The sequence below is a fragment of the Schistocerca gregaria genome, chromosome 1, assembly GCF_023897955.1.
Source record: "Schistocerca gregaria isolate iqSchGreg1 chromosome 1, iqSchGreg1.2, whole genome shotgun sequence".
Lineage (NCBI taxonomy): Eukaryota > Metazoa > Arthropoda > Insecta > Orthoptera > Acrididae > Schistocerca > Schistocerca gregaria.
The window spans coordinates 186,303,636-186,322,329 of NC_064920.1; positions in this window are offsets into that span (position 1 = coordinate 186,303,636).

Here is an 18,694-nt window from a genome sequence, read left to right on the forward strand (position 1 = left end):
CTGCGTAAATCTGGATATCGCGTTGCAGTACTGCTCTGTCTGTAGTGTATCTCAAGGCATAGGATAAATATTGTGTAGCCCAAGAGGAAGGTGAAGGTAATAACTGGGTTGTGAGTTAACAACACCTGCAAATGTGAATACGAAATCTTAATTATCACAAACTGATCTGTAGTGTTGAGGTCTAGAGTAGGGTTCAAGGTGTCAGTCTGGTTGTGAACTGGTGAAACTAACGAATGTGACGTCAGTAAAATGTCAGTAAAATATCAGTAGTTCTTATTATGGTGTGTGTTTTACATGCATTGGATTTCGGTGAGTGGTTTAGGTCCATTCTTTTGAAGCTGACAAGAGTCAGAGCGGACGAATGGTTTCAGCAAGTTCAGTATTTTTACACACTTTTTATGGTAGTATAATTTGGATAGAAGAAACCGCGAACAACAGTAGGAAGCCCCATGACAGACACTAAAGTCCCAAGTAGTGTTCAAGGATGCACTGTATAACACTGCATCAGAAACAACACAAATTGACACGAACTGCAGATTTTTGCAGTGAATGACAACACGATTGTATCAAGACATGTTACAAACAGAACACGTCAGGTACGCCAGCCAATTCCAGCATACCAATTAGAGTTTAGGAAGCATTGAGCATTGAGATTAACAAAGGAATGTGGCGCAAGTGAGAGTGTCTAAATGTTTATTACGATGATTATGAAACTGATGATGACATCGATGACGAATACTCTAAGAGCTGGCAGCAGTCTTAATGGCTCTTTTCCTCTATCCTTGAGAAAACTTTAAAGTAGTTGCTTTTATACGACTCAAAGCACTAAAACCACGCACTTCATTCAGTGGCTCAAATGGCTCTTAGTACTATGGGACTTAACATCTGAGGTCATCAGTACCCTAGACTTAGAACTTCTTAAACCTAATTAACCTAAGACCCGAGGCAGGATTCGAACCTGCGACGTAGCAGCAGCGCGGTTCCGGACTGCCATGCATTTGACGAAATGTTGAAAAGTACTGACGGACTTTAATGCTGTAGCCGGACCAGCAGCGAAATACGAACATTTGGCATTTGCGGTCAATGATTTTAGCATTAATTATTTATCCCCGCTCGTTTCGCAGCCTGACACATACCTTCACTGTGCTAGTGCCTCGCACGACTGTTCAAACTCTACAAGGGTTCTCCAGTACGCCTTATGGCGCTGATAGCCTCGCCGTTGAGTTCCCGTAATCTCCAAACACAGACACTCCGGTCTGCCTTGCTGCACTAGTGACCATGACAGAAAACGTATTGCACAGGCTCGCTTATTGCGAGGGTAGTTCCGAAAGTAATGCCACCTATTTTTAATGGTGAGTTTGAATGTTCGCGCCGGATGTCGTTGGTGTAGTGCTGCTATTGCTTGACCCTTCCTCTTTCATTTGCAGGTGGTTCCGTTGTTCTGCGGTGGTTGGCGCCAACAGAAGATAGTTCCAAAACTGAATCTGATATGGACGCGCGTATAAAACAGCGACGTGCGATTGAACTCCTCACTGCTGAAGAAATTGCGCCGAATGAAAACCATCGACGCTTGCTAAAGTTGTATGCAATGGACGTGATCAATGTGAGGCGATGGGTACGCCATTTTCAAAGTGATGAAAAGGGTGTGATGACAAGCCACGGCCCGGCCGACCCTACACAGATGTCATCCCTCGCAATGAAGAGCGTCTTGATCAACTCATCCATGCTGATACGCGGATAGCGACCAGAGAATTGTGTGCAGAGCTAAGTGCCGGGTGCAGTATCTTGGAAACGATGTTGGAACAGCTTGGTTTTCGCAAAGTCTGTGCGAGATAGGTCCCTTAAAGAAGAACAAAAAAACTCATCGAATTTGTCAGGACCTACTGGACTAATAAGAAGCTGAAAGTGACAATTTTCTGAATATCCTCGTCACAAGAAATGAGTCGTGGTTTAACCACTACGAGCCGGAATACAAAAGACAGTCCATGAAAGAGCGACACGCGAGTTCTCCGTCAAAGAAGAAATTCAAGACACAGCCGTCTGCAGGCGAAGTGACTTGCGCAGTCTTCTGGGATGGTCTGGGCGTGGTTCTTTTGAATTTCCTGGAGCCTGGAGAAACTTCCAGTCTAGGATGATACAAGACGACTCTGATTACGCTGAAAGCACGAAATTTCAGGGTAAAGCCAGAGAAGAAGACCAACTTTCACCTGCAGCATGATAACGCCAGACGCCACATCAGTTCTGCAACTGCGCAACTCATTGCAAAATTCGAATGGACTGTCTTACCACATTCACCGCATAGTCCCGATTTAGCGCCTTCAGACTTCCGTCTCATTGGGCCTCTGGAAGATGGACTACATGGCGAGCATTTTCAAGACCTGGATGCCGTTGTTAAAGTTGTAAGGAAGTGATTAGAATCAGCTGGTGCTGATTTTCACAAGCGCGGCATGCAGGCTCTGGTTCATCGTTGGCTAAAGTGCATAAAGAATGGTAATGACTATGTGGAAAAATGACAGCCTACATCTACATCATTACTCTGCAATTCACATTTAAGTGCTTGGCAGAGGGTTCATCGAACCACAATCATACTATCTCCCTACCATTCCACTCCCTAACAGCGCGCGGGAAAAACGAACACCTAAACCTTTCTGTTCGAGCTCCGATTTCTCTTATTTTATTTTGATGATCATTCCTACCTATGTAGGTTGGGCTCAACAAAATATTTTCGTATTCGGAAGAGAAAGTTGGTGACTGAAATTTCGTAAAAAGATCTCGCCGCGACAAAACACGTCTTTGCTGTAATGACTTCCATCCCGATTCGCGTATCATATCTGCCATACACTCTCCCCTATTACGTGATAATACAAAACGAGCTGCCATTTTTTGCACCCTTTCGATGTCCTCCGTCAATCCCACCTGGTAAGAATCCCACACCGTGCAGCAATATTGTAACAGAGGACGAACGAGTGTACTGTAAGCTGTCTCTTTAGTGGACTTATTGCATCTTCTAAGCGTCCTGCCAATGAAACGCAACCTTTGGCTCGCCTTCCTCACAATATTATCTATGTGGTCTTTCCAACTGAAGTTGTTCGTAATTTTGACACCCAGGTACTTAGTTGAATTGACAGCCTTGAGAATTGTACTATCTATCGAGTAATCGAATTCCAATGGATTTCTTTTGGAACTCATGTGGATCACCTCACACTTTTCGTTATTTAGCGTCAACTGCCACCTGCCACACCATACAGCAATTTTTTCTAAATCGCTTTGCAACTGATACTGGTCTTCGGATGACCTTTCTAGACGGTAAATTACAGCATCATCTGCGAACAACCTAAGAGAACTGCTCAGATTGTCACCCAAGTCATTTATATAGATCAGGATCAGGAACAGGAACAGCAGAGGTCCCAGGACGCTTCCCTGGGGAACACCTAATATCACTTCAGTTTTCCTCGATGATTTGCCGTCTATTAGTACGAACTGCGACATTCCCGACAGGAAATCACAAATCCAGTCGCACAACTGAGACGATACCCCATAGGCCCACAGCTTGATTAGAAGTCCCTTGTGACTAACTGTGTCAAAAGGTTTCCGGAAATCTAGAAATACGGAATCAACTTTAGATCCCCTGTCGATAGCGGCCATTACTTCATCCGAATAAAGAGCTAGCTGCGTTGCACAAGAGCGATGTTTTCTGAAACCATGCTGATTACGTATCAATAGATCGTTTCCTTCGAGGTGATTCATAATGTTTGAATACAGTATATACTCCAAAGCCCTACTGCAAACCAACGTCAATGATATAGGCCTGTAATTAGATGGATTACTCCTACTACCCTTCTTAAACACTGGTGCGACCTGTTGTTGTGATTTATGTATGCCCTATAGCTTCCATGAATAAAAATAGAAGGCGTTACTTGGCCGGCCGCTGTGGCCGACCAATTCTAGGCGTTTCAGTCTGGAACCGCGCTGCTGCTACGGTCGCAGGTTCGAGCCCTGCCTCGGGCATGGATGTGTGTGATGTCCTTAGTTAAGTTTAAGTAGTTCTAAGTTCCAGTGGACTGATGACCTCAGATGTTAAGTCCCATAGTGCTTAGAGCCACTTGAACCGACCGTTATTTCCGGAACGACCCTCGTAGCACCGTTTCGGTTGTTTCCAGAATGAGTATTCTGGCAAATTGAAGTTTTAAGTCAAGCTGAGGCAATAGGAGAGAAAAGTAAGGGTTCGAGTTCGGACCCAGGTGAAAAATACATTGTCAATCAGTCAGAACCTTTCATTATAGAGAACATTCAGCAACGGATTCTTTCTGGTAACGAATTTTTGCAGTTGCAGCACAATTACATAATTGGCGAACAATCGCTGGAATCAGTCATAACCTTGAGTTATCTAGGATTTCTTATCCTATTTAATGTGCAACTCCCACATAAATTAAACGATGGAGAAGGGAGATGTCAAATTAAGACAAATTGATAAGAAACTGTCATGCGATAATCAAACCGGGAAACAGAAAAGATACAAAAAAGTGCCACATCTTTGGTATGCGCTTGTATATTCAGCGTGAGAATGTCAAAGAATAGCCCAACAATTTGTTTCGAGAGAAACTTCCTGGCAGATTAAAACTGTGTGCCAGACCAAGACTCGAACTCGGAACCTTTGCCTTTCGCGGGCAAGTGCTCTACCAACTGAGCTACCAAAGCACGACTCACGTCCCGTCCTCACAGCTTTACTTCTGCCAGTACCTCGTCTCCTACCTTCCAAACTTTACAGAAGCTCTCCTGCAAAGGTCCCGAGTTCGAGTCTCGGCCCGGCACACAGTTTTAATCTGCCAGGAAGTTTCATATCAGCGCGCACACACCACTGTAGAGTGAAAATTTCATCCTGTTTCGAGAGAGTTTATTATGGAAGTACGATCGTAAAGGTGGTCAAGCAAACTCTGTGACTGGATTATTTCTCGTTAATAGATACAGACTTAAAATTTCAGACCTGACAGGGAAGTGTGTCCGAACTCTTGCTGTTCATGTTGAATATTAATAATCTGGCATACAATATTAAAAATAACCTAACGACTTTTGCTGATGATGTGGCTATGTACAATGAAGTACTCTCTGAATAAAGTTGAACAAATGTGTAGTCAGATGTTGATAAGATTTCAACGTCATGGAAAGGCTGGCAATTTGCTGTTAATGTTCAGGAATGTGAAACTGTGCACGTCACAAAACAAAAAATTGTTGTATCTTATGACTATGAGGTAAACTAGTCACAACTGGAATGAGCTTATAAAAATACGTGGGTGTGACAGTACGCAAGACTATGAAATGGAACAATCGCAGGGGGCCATTTTACATAGATGGACGTAGTCAGCATAATTTTCGGTTTTTGGTTAAATGAAGCAGGTGGCAGACTTGGATACATTGATGGGATACTTAGTAAATTCGATCTATCTACAAAAGAAATTGTTACTTAAAAAAACCTCTTGATACCAATTCTAGAGTACTACTCAAGTGTGTGGGAACTGTTCCAGACAGAACTAATGCGGATACTGAATGCAAGGGCGAGTGTTGTACCTTGGAACACTTTCGCCTTTAGTCCGTCCTGTGATCGAAGTTTATTATACATTTTTATTTGATATCAGAATAATATGCTCCCTTGCTGAAATCACAAAAATCACACCGAAAAAGTAAAGATTTTGTACAGTGTGCCTACAACGGTTACATTACGTACATTACATTGCAGTAAACTATTAGTTCTTTTTAATTAGGCACATATTAATTGGGTTAATACAGTGCTATAGAAAAGCACTTTTAAGTATCTTTTATTTTCTCATTATAAATATGACTACTTTAAGTTCTTCGGTTACATCAGTTACAGTAACAACGTTTATGACTATTTGCAGCTAACGTTTTCTCCTTCATTACCATTTAAAATCAAAAGTCACGGGTGCCATACATATACAATAACGTCTTTAAGTTTGTACAGTAGTGCTAGTTACATTAACCGCAATAACATGTGAACAAAGCAAGGCCATGCAGAAATCTATCGCGAAAGGAACGAAACACTTAGCATTATTTTATAATTTAGTGAGATCATTATTTCTAGTTAATCGAGCAGCCCTTTGGGAAATAGTCTTAAATGTACCGCGGCTACGTCCCGTATGATAAGGAGCCGGGAGATGAGCCGAAAGAGCTAGGAAAGATTCAGCATAGCGCTTGTGAACTTTTATAATCAAACTTCGTATCAGCTTTGAAATTACTAAGGGGGGAGATGAAGGCTGGGGCCATGGCAAGCGGAACAGATTTAGAAATTATGAGAGAGCTGTATCAGCACCACCGGTAATGCGGAATGTTCTTAAACGAAGATTGCGAAAGACTAGATCTACACTAAATGCTCGAAAGGTCCTAGTTTTCTTCCACTTGATGTGGTAAGTATACCATTGCACGAGGATCCCTATTTTTAAATGTTGTCTGCCTTCTGTAGGCATGAAATTACTTGATAATTACGAAAGGAAGTTTAGGGCTTAACATCCATCCGACGTCGAGTTTATGAAGGCGGACCACTTGTTCTAACTGAAGGAAGATAGCGAAAGAAGTAACAGAGACCTTATCAAAGTGAACCATCCTGACATACCGCTGAAATGATCTACAGAAACCAAATGCAGAGTGTTTCCCTCCCAATTATTCTCCTTGAGTTGATACAGATTCTAATACAGGATGTCTCAAGACTATATTTTATACATGAATGAAGACAGAAACTTGTGAATTTTCTTATGCATGGACCACAGAGTTTTTATTTTCAAAAGAACTTTCTACAATTATTTTATGAACAATGTTTTCATTAACGTTTCACAGATGTCAAGTGTGCCCTTCTGCGCGACAGTCATACCATCCAAAATCTATGCTTACAAACGCCTTATGCTGCACTGTTAGTCGCCACCTCTATTCGACGCACATAGGACTCAGTCACGCATAACTGTGTTGCATTACATAATCCCACGTAAATTGTTTCGGAAAAATCCAAGAGCCGACGATTGTTATTATTCAAAACTGGCTGTTCTGTAACAGAACCGGACTGAAGGCATGAAGAAGGTGAGTACCATCATCGAATATATATGAGACGGTAAAAAATTTCCGTTTGAGGCGATGCTGCACCGTATGTGCAACGTAGCGCGACTCCGATCCGTATATACACTGAAGCGCCAAAGAAACTGGCATAGGCATGCGTATTAAAACACAGGCAGAATACGGCGCTGCAGTCGGCAACGCGTATATAAGACTAGTGTTGGGCACAGTTGTTAGGTCGGTTACTGCTGCTACAATGGCAGGTTATCATGATTTAAGTGAGTTTGATCGTGGTGTTATAGTCGGCGCACTAGCGATGGGACACAGCATCTCCTAGGAGCAGTGAAGGGATTTTCCCGTACAGCCATTTCACGAGTGTGCCGCGAATATCAGGAATCCAGTAAAACATCAAATATCCAACATCGCTGCGGACGGAAAAAGATCCGGCAAGAACAGGACCAAAGACGACTGAAGAGAACTGCGGTATATTTCAATGCTGGGTCATCAACAAGTGTCAGCATGCGAACCATTCAACGAAACATCACTCGTGTACCCTTGATGACTGCACGACACAAAGCTTTACGCCTCGCCTGGGGCCGTCAACACCGACTTTGGACTGTTGGTGACTCGAAACACGTATCCTGGTCGGACGGGTCACGTTTCAAATTGTATCGAGCGGATGGACACTGCACATCAGCAGGGGACTGTTTAAGCTGGTGGAGGCTCTGTACTGGTGTGGGGCGTGTGCACTTGGGGTGATATGGGACCCCTCATACGTCTAGATACAACTCTGACAGGTGACACGTATGTAAGCATCTTGTCTGATCACCTGTATCCGTTCATGTCCATTGTGCATTCCGACAGACTTGGGAAATTCCAGTAGGACAACGCAACACCTCGAACATCCAGAACTGCCACAGAGTGGCTCCAGGAACACTCTTCTGAGATGAAACACTTCCGCTGGCCTCCAGACTCCCCAGACATGAACATTATTGAGCATATCTGGTATATCTTGCAACGTACTGTTCAGAAGAGATTTCCACCCGCTCTTACGGATTTATGGACAGCCTTGCAGGATTCTCTCCATCACTACTTCAGACATTAGTCGAGTCCGTGCCACGCCGTGTTGCGGCGCTTCTGCATCCTCGTGGGGGCCCTACACCATATTAGGCAGGTGTACCAATTTCTTTGAGTCTTCAGTGTATTAAGGAGCGCAATGCCACATAATTCTTCCTTGACGAGATGTTAAATGCTGTTAAAAAAAGTTCAACATTCCACCGAAAAACCTTTTGTTGCTTCCATATCTCGGTAGCTAAAACGTTTCAAGTATTAACCACGTGACAAAAGAAACACCTCGCTGTGTGCAAGCTCGTTTCGTTATTTTGAACCATTTGTGAAATACAACGGGTGTACGACCACATGATCACATTGCATGTGTGACCTTCCTGCAAACATAGAAGATCAATATCTCGTGAAAAAGATATAGATACCATAATTTTCTCATCTTTAAATACAATTTCGATATGTCAGCTATATTTCATACAAAGCAATATGTGACCTAAAATGAATAGTCTACACAATGCGTATTTACCTTTCATACACTCTTAAAATCTCCTGCAATTATTTACTTAATTCCAGTGTGGAACAGTACCTATGGCGAATAAAGAAAAGAAGTTCAGTGCTGTACCAAATGAACATATCATGCTGTAAGATGTGAAGGAATCAAACTTTTCCATTGGATAGTTTTCTTAAAATCGGGTGATAAGAATTTTATAGTGGTGTGCACATCCGCTTAAGTTCTTCGCCAACAATTCGCATAGGACAGAGTAACCACGTCGCACCGCTTCGTGTTGGATCTCTCGAATATTCACGCAGTCCTGCGGCGTACTACGTTCGCATCAGACAGCTCACGTAGAACGATGTGTTAGCGATGTGGGGCGTGCGAGGCAAATTTCACGACGCACATCTGTCTAGACTGCTCGGAAACCTTTATTGCACTGCTAACGGACAAATCAGTCTGCAAACTGGTCCCCAGCATCACTTTCATCCAAGAGATAAGGCTAAGTGGCCCACCACTCTAAGGTCAATAAAGAATACCCTGTAGCAATCTAGCTACTTTCGGAACGATTCCCAGACCTGCCGCTGGATTGGAAAAATCTACTCCATTAACACTTCATATATCACACCCAGCTGCCTCCCAGCAACTTTTACCGAATCTCCACAAAGACGAAACAGGACTAGAATCCAAAGTCAGTAGGTAAAAGTCACACAAAACACCACACTTCATGTTGCCATGGAAACAGAAGTAATTTATGGCTTCTGTTAGACCTCGCCATGTCTGTCAATTTTCTCAAACCCCAGCACCAGCTATCTAGTGGCTCCGCACTCTGCTTTAAGTCCACCTTTTATCAAGCATGTGCCCGCCCACTAAACCCCAGCAAACAGTGGGAAAGTGGAAAGTATAAAGCTGCAAACTTTTCTTCCGCATGGAAAATGTAACTTTATGGATGATAAAAGACCAATCACTCCCGACTTCAGGGATGTTAAACACTTAAATCATTACCTCCGGATTTCGTAAACTTCAAGTACCTCCACGAAGCTAATTAGCGTCAGGAGCCAAATGTAGTATTTTCATTGGTCATTTCCTGCTTCCTCTTACAGCACCACCCTGCAACTTTCTGCCTCAGGAGGAGACCATCTATGCACAATGATATAATGAGACTCTAACAAGTTCAAAATGAGCATTCAAAACAAAAGGAGGGGAATGGTGATGAGAAGAGTGTACTTGTAGCACAACAGCACCTGTCCTCACACAGCCTTGAGCCATCGATGTGCTCTTGGACTCATTTTATTGGGATGTTATGAATAACCCTCCATATTTCCAACTTGGCGACTCCAGATTATCATCTTTTCAAGCCCCCTCACGGCAAATGCAAGTGAAATTAAATTTTCAACTGATGAGCTGGTACAAAAGTTCTGATGTGGGAGAAAGAATTGGTGATAAGATTTCTTCAAGGAGGACATCAAAAAGCTTGTGCCATGGCTCATCACATGCATTGAATAGTCAGTATCCTGAACATGCCTTGTAAGATGTGGGAATGCTGCACAGCAAAATAGTATTAGAGGGAACAATATAATTTTTGAGCTGTTTGGAATTATGTCAAGGTGTAGAGTGCCTGCCTGTTACACAATGGCTGGGTAACGAGCATAAACACTCAGGGCACCGGATTACAAAACAAGCAAGGGTCACATTGCCAAAGACAGTGTGTCAGGAACACTGGATTCAGCACCACGACACCACAGCAAAGGAGGTCTAACAAATTCTGTTAATGGGGCAGTGTGTAGTAACTACAGCTAAAGACTACGTAAGATTGCCTGTCAGCCCGCAAACCTTGCAGAAAAAAATACTCTGAAACTAAACATTAGTTCAGCAGAGAACACCAACACACTCAAGAAACTGGAGCACATTCAGTCACAAATACAGTGCTATCACTTCATCGACCACTTCATAAGCCTCCCCTTCCTTCCTATAATGGTTGGAGTCTGACAATTCTGTTTGCATCACTGTCATTGACAGAAGGCAAGGTCTGTTGTCTGCTAGATGACTTGCTGACATACAACAAAGTGTTGCCAGGCACTGCCAGTTTGTTACCTACTTCTACAAGTCTGCAGTCATTCAGTTGTGGGAGTGGGGGGAGAGGGGGTTGGAGCCAGAGCTCAATCCCGTGAGCTCCCACTCCCTCCTCCCGGTCACAACTATGTCTGGCTGAAAATGAGGGCTGGGCAGATCTCTCATATATGAAGAACTTATCGGTCCGACTGCAAGCCGTTTGACTTGGGAGCAGGGCACCACTTCTTGGGACTGCGTGTACTGTTCCTTTGGCTGTACTCCTCGTAACTGTATAGACTTCAGACTTCTTGCCATAACAAAATAGGGGCAAAACAGAGTGCTGAAGCTTTGACAGACGACCACATGTGGGAACACTTTTGCTACTCCTCTGCCTGGCAAGAGGCAAACTGATCACAGGCAACATCAAGGGCTACATCTGCAGATTCCATGTTAAGTGACAACTCACCACTCAGAGCATTTCTGCAAAGTGGATGCAGTGGTGCTGCTACCAGGCCATTTGGAAGAGGGTACTAAATCACAGTAAAACACTCAATAATATGGATGTTATCTTAATGATGTCTCCTTGACACTTTAGGCGACACAGGTCCTCATGCCCCACCTCTTCACATGACCATCCTGAACCCTCGTAGGGGGGTCACTTCTAGTGAAACCTTACAGTAGCGAAGACAAACAAGTGCTCACAGCTTTTAGGATATGCATTTCAGAGCTCATGTTTACAAGACTTTTTCTTTAAATGGTTCTTTCTGTCATATTCTGAATATTGACCATTCCTCCCAGGATACTGTGTATAAGTGACATGGTACACGAGATTAACTGTAACCTCAGTCTTTCTGCAGATGATGATGTTATCTGTAATAAAGTATTACCTGAAAAAAGATGCACAAATGTCTAGTCAGATCTTGATACATCTTCAACAGTGGAACAGTGGCGCAAAAATTAGCAACCTGCTTTCAATGCGTGGAAATGTAAAATCGTACAATTTACAAATGCAGTAATGTAGTATCCTTTGAAATACATTTGGAGTCAGTCAAATCATACAAATACGTGCGTATAAGAACTCATAGGTGTATGAAATGGAATACTCACAAAGGATCAGCCGCAAGTAAGGCAGCAAGCAGACTTTTCATTTGTTGGGAGGATACAGGGAAAATCCAGTCACTCTACAAAGAGACTGCTTACAAATAACTTGTGTGTTGCACATGAACATACCACTCAGGTGTGTGGGGCCCGTGCCTTATAGGACATGGTCACAGGTTTGTTTAGCTAACAGGTGTGTGTCACAGGAACAGTGAAAACCTTAATAGACAGAATCTTGAAGATTTACACCATTTATCCCACAAAAGTCTACATATAAAGTTTCAGTTTAAGTGCGGAATCTACAAACACTGTTCAGTCCCCTGTATGTCAAAAAATGGTTCAAATGGCTCTGAGCACAATGGGACTCAACTTCTGAGGTCATCAGTCCCCTAGATCTACTTAAACCCAACTAACCTAAGGACATCACACACATCCATGCCAGAGGCAGGATTCGAACCTGCAACCGTAGTGGTCGCAAGTTCCAGACTGTAGTGCCTAGAACCGCTCGACCACTCCGGCCGGCCCTGTATATCACTTCCATAGGGACTGCGAAGACAAGATTAGACTAGTTTGAACATGCACAGGGGTATTTGAGCAATCATTCTTCCCATAGGCCATGTGCAATTGGCACAAGAAGAAAATTAAAAAATGTTGTGCTATAACAAGTACCCTCTAGCATGTACATGACAGTGGTCTACAGAGTACTGTATGTAGATGTCATAGATGTCAGACCTAATACCTGCATTATCTATTTCAAATGGTACATTCAAGTGTGACTATTTGATAACCAAGCCTCACAATAGTAATCCTCCAAAATTGGGCTTTAAACAAATCTATCATCACAAAACAATAGACCTATTAGTAATGTACAAGATATACACTAAAGTTGTTGCCACTTGCTTAAAAAAAAAAGGGGGGGAGTAGATATTAATGAGGCAAAGAGTCAAACAATTGACCATAAACAAAAACAAAATAATACAGTTGAGCAATGAATAGGAATTACCACTTTGCCTATGATTAATTTCACATAGCTTCAATAAAATATGTACTAATTAGTCATTGAAAAACAATGCATTGATTCAACCTACATTAGTATACTGATAAACATGTACATCAAATTTCAAAACTGAAAGAGTAATTGGATACAGAGATTCCGTATCACCAAAAAATATTCTCAGCAATCTTAGAGGATGTTGTCATACATTTGAACTGGGATTAAGAAAACGTAATGTGTGCATTGTATTATTTTAGGGTGCAAAAACAACTAGGGTCATATGCACCCATGTCAAAACTGTAGAACACGAAGACAGAGAGAGGAGTTAAAAACTACTATACATCAGTCACAGTCAACGGAAGAGGAGACAGCTAAAAAGAGGGATGTGGCAAAAGGACTATAAAATACACCACAGAGAAACAGAGGTCCAGAACTAAAAATTAAATGGCCTTTGCCACACTGCTGTGACAGATAAAAAGTAAAACATGGTCAACAGCCCATGCATCATTTCACTAAAATGGCTTATAATTCAGACAGCAAACACAATCAGGAACACAAGCAGTTAAAAAAAAAAGGCCATTCCATCAGGAAATGGTGGACCATCAAAAGTTGAGCGCAATGTGCACAAAGTGGTGGGGGAGCACCACTTAACAAATGGCGATGGCTAAAAAGACACTGCTCAATGTGAAACCTAGTTAAATGACATCTTCAACTTTTGTAGTCCTGTCCTCCTCAGTTGCGTGCAATATTACAGTATATTGATAATTTCTACTTATGGACCATCTGACAGCAACTGAATAAAACACAATTTTATTGCCATATGCGTTTCGCCTTTATTTTCTGCAAGGTATCATCAGTGGCAGGTTGCTTGAACAATTTCTTACATATTATGCTCCTGTTGCATTTTTGGTGTTGTTCTTCTTCTTACGAATGCCAATTTATGGTTTTTTTACCACATTCCACAGCACTATGAACTGAACGCTTGTTTCAATGCGTTAAATGATCTCGCAGCAAGAGGAGGTCGTCTAATCTGCTGGGAGAGGCTTAATATGCCACAGCTTGTTCCCATGAAGGGAGGACCAGTGGCAATGCCAAAGTGATGCCAGCTGCTAACAGACAGCAGCACAGAGATCATCCAAGGGAATGTAAGAACTAGGGGGCTGAGGTACAAGGACTGCAGTGTTGGCAGCCTCGTTTCCTGTCAGACTGACGTGACCAGGAACCCACATAAAAATCACAATACCTCCATCAAGAGTGAGCAAGTGACAGCTTTCCTGAACCCGTTGCACTAAGGAGTGGATGGCGTACAGCACACAGAGACTGAACAGCACAGAGAGTCAGAGCAGATGACACAATTGAAAAGCCTGTGTCACCAGATGTATTACTGTAAATAATAAGCAGTTTTCCAGAAGCCGATACCGATAAACTTTGGTGCCAATGACAAAGGCACACCTGACACCACAGTCAGTCTAAGAGCCATCAGTGTACACAGAGGTACTATCGCTGTCCATAGGAAGCAAATGAAGGCGAAGGTGAGCACAGGCCGCCACATGAAACCAAGGTAGTGAAGGGTTCACATCCACCAGGAAAGCTGCAGGTAGCGTGAATTTAAGCTGTCGGAGCAAGAGCTGAAAGTGAACTATGGGAGATAACATAGAAGAGCAACGAGCCCCATACTTGCAATCAAATGAGTCATACAGGAAGGAAGAATCGGATGGGTGGCCAGGCACTGCAGACAAACGGCATGCATACCTGCTGCAGAGAAAGTCATGGAATTAGGACAGAGGTAGTCCGGCAGCACTCTCAACTAGGCTAAGTGTAAAAGGTGCCAGTGGCCAAATGGATGCCCCAATTGTGGATATTATTGAGATGGCGTAAGAGGGACACACATGCAGAAATGAAACACCCATAGTCTAGTTTCAAACAGACAAGGGATTGGTACAAACAGAGGAGGCTGGTTCAATCTGCTCCCCAGTAAGTACCAGTGGCAACAGATAGGACACTGAGGGACCGCATACAGTGGGCCAGTGGGCTGCCAGTTAAGACACGTGAGAGGACCAAGAAAGTTTCCTATTTAACACATTTCAATGAATGGAAGAGCAACAAGACCACGATGTAAACACAGTGGATGAAACCAACTGAGCCTTCAGAAATTCATATAAACTGTTTTGTCAATGGAAAAACAAAATCCATTGTTGATGCTCCATGAGTAAAGATGATCAAGACATTGCTGAAGACACCACTCAATTAGCCAAGTCCTTAGAAAACTGCAATGGATGACGAAATCATCAACGAAAAGAGAGCTGGAGATGCCCAGCGGGAGACAGGCCATTATAAGGTTAATGGCGATAGCAAAGAGGGCAACACTCAGGATGGAACCCTCAGGCACACCATTTTCCTGAATAAAGGTGTCCGACAAGGCAGAACCCACATGTCCTTGAAAACTCAGTCTTTTAAAAATACCTGAAGAAAATGGGGCATGCAGCCTTGGAAGCCCCATTTGTATAGAGTTTGGAGAATACCAGTCCTGCACCAGGTGTCGTAGGCTTTCTCCAAATCGAAAAACACTACCAGTCTGGGATTTCAGCAGAAAACCATTCATGACATGGGTGGACAAAGTGACAAGATGGTCAATTGTAGAACACCGTGTTCGAAAGCCACTCTGAGCTGTGGTCAGTAAATTATAATACTTGCCCACCACACCAACTGGGCATAAATCATACATTTCATCACCTTCCAAATACAGCTGGTGAGAGAAATGGGGGTTAGCTAAAGGGAAGGTTTTTGTCTTTCAATGCTTAGGTATAGGTATGACAATGGCTTCACACCAGCCTCTGGAAAATGCACCCTCAATTGAGATGCAGTTGTGCATATGAAACAGAAAGCAAGAGAAAGGTGCTGCAACATCTGAATGTGATCATCATCTGGCCCCAGAGCGAAGGATCTACATCTACATCTACATTTATACTCCACAAGCCACCCAACGGTGTGTGGCGGAGGGAACTTTACGTGTCACTGTCATTACCTCCCTTTCCTGTTCCAGTCACGTATGGTTCGCGGGAAGAACGACTATCTGAAAACCTCCGTGCGTGCTCTAATCTCTGTAATTTTACATTCGTGATCTCCTCGGGAGGTATAAGTAGTGGGAAGCAACATATTCGATACCTCATCCAGAAACGCACCCTCTCGAAACCTGGACAGCAAGCTACACCGCGATGCAGAGCGCCTCTCTTGCAGAGTCTGCCACTTGAGTTTGCTAAACATCTCTGTAATGCTATCACGGTTACCAAATAACCCTGTGACGAAACGAGCCACTCTTTGGATCTTCTCTATCTCCTCCATCAACCCGATCTGCTACGGATCCCACACTGATTAGCAATACTCAAGTATAGGTCGAACAAGTGTTTTGTAAGCCACCTCCTTTGTTGATGGACTACATTTTCTAAGACTCTCCCAATGAATCTCAACCTGGTACCCGCCTTACCAACAATTAATTTTATATGATCATTCCACTTCAAATCATTCCGCACGCATACTCCCAGATATTTTACAGAAGTAATTGCTACCAGTGCTTGTTCCGCTATCATATAATCATACAATAAAGGATCCTTCTTTCTATGTATTCGCAATACATTACATTTGTCTATGTAAAGGGTCAGTTTCCACTCCCTGCACCAAGTGCCTATCCGCTGCAGATCTTCCTGCATTTCGCTACAATTTTCTAATGCTGCAACTTCTCTGTATACAACAACATCATCCGCGAAAAGCCGCATGGAACTTCCGACACTATCTACTAGGTCATTTATATATATTGTGAAAAGCAATGGTCCCATAACACTCCCCTGTGGTATGCCAGAGACGTCTCTCCATTGATAACAACATGCTGTGTTCTGTTTGCTAAAAACTCTTCAATCCAGCCACACAGCTGGTCTGATATTCCGTAGGCTCTTACTTTGTTTATCAAGCGACAGTGCGGAACTCTATCAAACGCCTTCCGGAAGTCAAGAAAAATAGCATCTACCTGGGAGCTTGTATCTAATATTTTCTGGGTCTCATGAACAAATAAAGCGAGTTGGGTCTCACACGATCGCTGTTTCCAGAATCCATGCTGATCGGGATGAAGCTAGAGCGTGATCTAGTTCCCTCATAGAAAGGCAGCATTGTGGCATTCACAATTTGGAGATGAGAAGGGAAACGCCCAAGGAGTCTCCACTAGTTTCCGAAGGAGGAAGGCAGGGTGATAGTGGGAGGAGCTGAAAATGTCCGCAAAATGGCGGCCCAAGGTGTTGGAGATAGAAGTAGGGTCCACTATGGCATTGTCTGCTAATGTCAGGCCAGAAATTGGGAAATTGATCTTGGTCCCAGAGAGGCAACTGAGGTTGGCTCACATGACACTGGAGGGAGTGAAACTGTTCAAGGAACGAGTGAATGAAATCGAGCAAGCTTGTTTGCTATCCTGAAGAATGCGACAACACTGTGCGTGCAACTGTTTATAATGAATGTAGTTTTCCATCGTAAGATGACAGTTAAAAAACACAGAGAGCATGTGGCTGTACACATATTGCATCACAGCTTGCCTCAGTCGACCTACGGACTTTGACACAGTGTGGTAAAAAGGAAGTGCGAGGAATGGAATGTTCTGCAGTGGTAAGGACAATGGTTGTAAGATATTCTACATGGTCATCATCACAACTGGGGAAATGTTTTTTGTCAAATGTCGCCAGAGAGGAGTAAAGCCTCCACTTGGCAATAGAAAGCTGACATTTGGGTGTGCACTCATGTGGGGTATGAGTCAGCAAATGGATAGCACATGGGAAATGGTCGCTTGAGTATGTGTCAGACAGAACCGACCACTCGAGACAATGGGCAGGCTAGGCAGTGCAGAAGGATAGATCCAGATGGTAATATGTATCCGTGGAGTTTGAAAGGAACATGGGTGCACCTGCGTTAAGGCAGAGGAGGTTAAGTTGATTTAGAAGGTCAGCCAAGAGGACACCTCTCCGACAGGTCCTGAGAGAACCCCAATGGGGATGGTGTGCATTGAAAGTCACCTAGCAGCAGAAAGAGGTGACGTAGCTGCCTGACGAGCTGGAGGAAGTCTGCCCTAGTGACATCAAATCGCAGAGGGATGTAAACAGCACGAAGGGAAAATGTCAAGTGAGGAAAGAAAAGGTAAGATGCAACAGTAGTCAGGGAGATGGGTTGACTATAAATGTAATCACATATGAGCAGCATGACTCCCCCATGAGATGGAATGCCATCCTCGGGGCAGGTCAAAACGGACCAGGAAGAAATACGAGAGCTCAAAGTGGCCATGAGGACACAATTTTGTTTCCTGGAGGCAGCGAAGAAGCAGACACTGTTATTCTAAGAGCAGCCATAAATCCTCTTTGTTGGATCAAAGGCAACAATTGTTCCATTGACATTGAGGTGGCTGCCAAGTGTCGTCCTTTACAGACACTCTGTTACAGAGCGCAGAGGCTAGAGGATCCTGTTCCATTAGATCTACAGAGGCATTTGCATTCTCTCTGTTTTGATCTGCAGAGTCCAAGGTAGAAAAATGGTTGGTGATGCTCACCAGCGACATGGAGGTCAGCCAGGTGAGGTTATCACGTGGCAATACCGTCAAAGAAGATCTCTAAGTCAGCAAAGGAGAAGACCATTTGCCTTTGTTCGACTTCTTGGAGCCTGTCTGGTTGGTAGAGGAAGACTCAGATGTTTGATAGCTGGAGGGACGCAAGAAGTTTTCGCGGGAGTATTCCTTCTATCCTTTCTCGCCTGCTGGTTGTGTAGCGAATTCGCCCCAGGAGTGAATGTATGGTGGCTTGTTGCACAGTTGGAGACAGCAATGCTACCATGACCTGGGCGGTTTCACAACGGCAGTGCTGTGTTTGAGGTCACACGTCTGCATGGCTGTGTCCTTCAAGGAGAGAGAT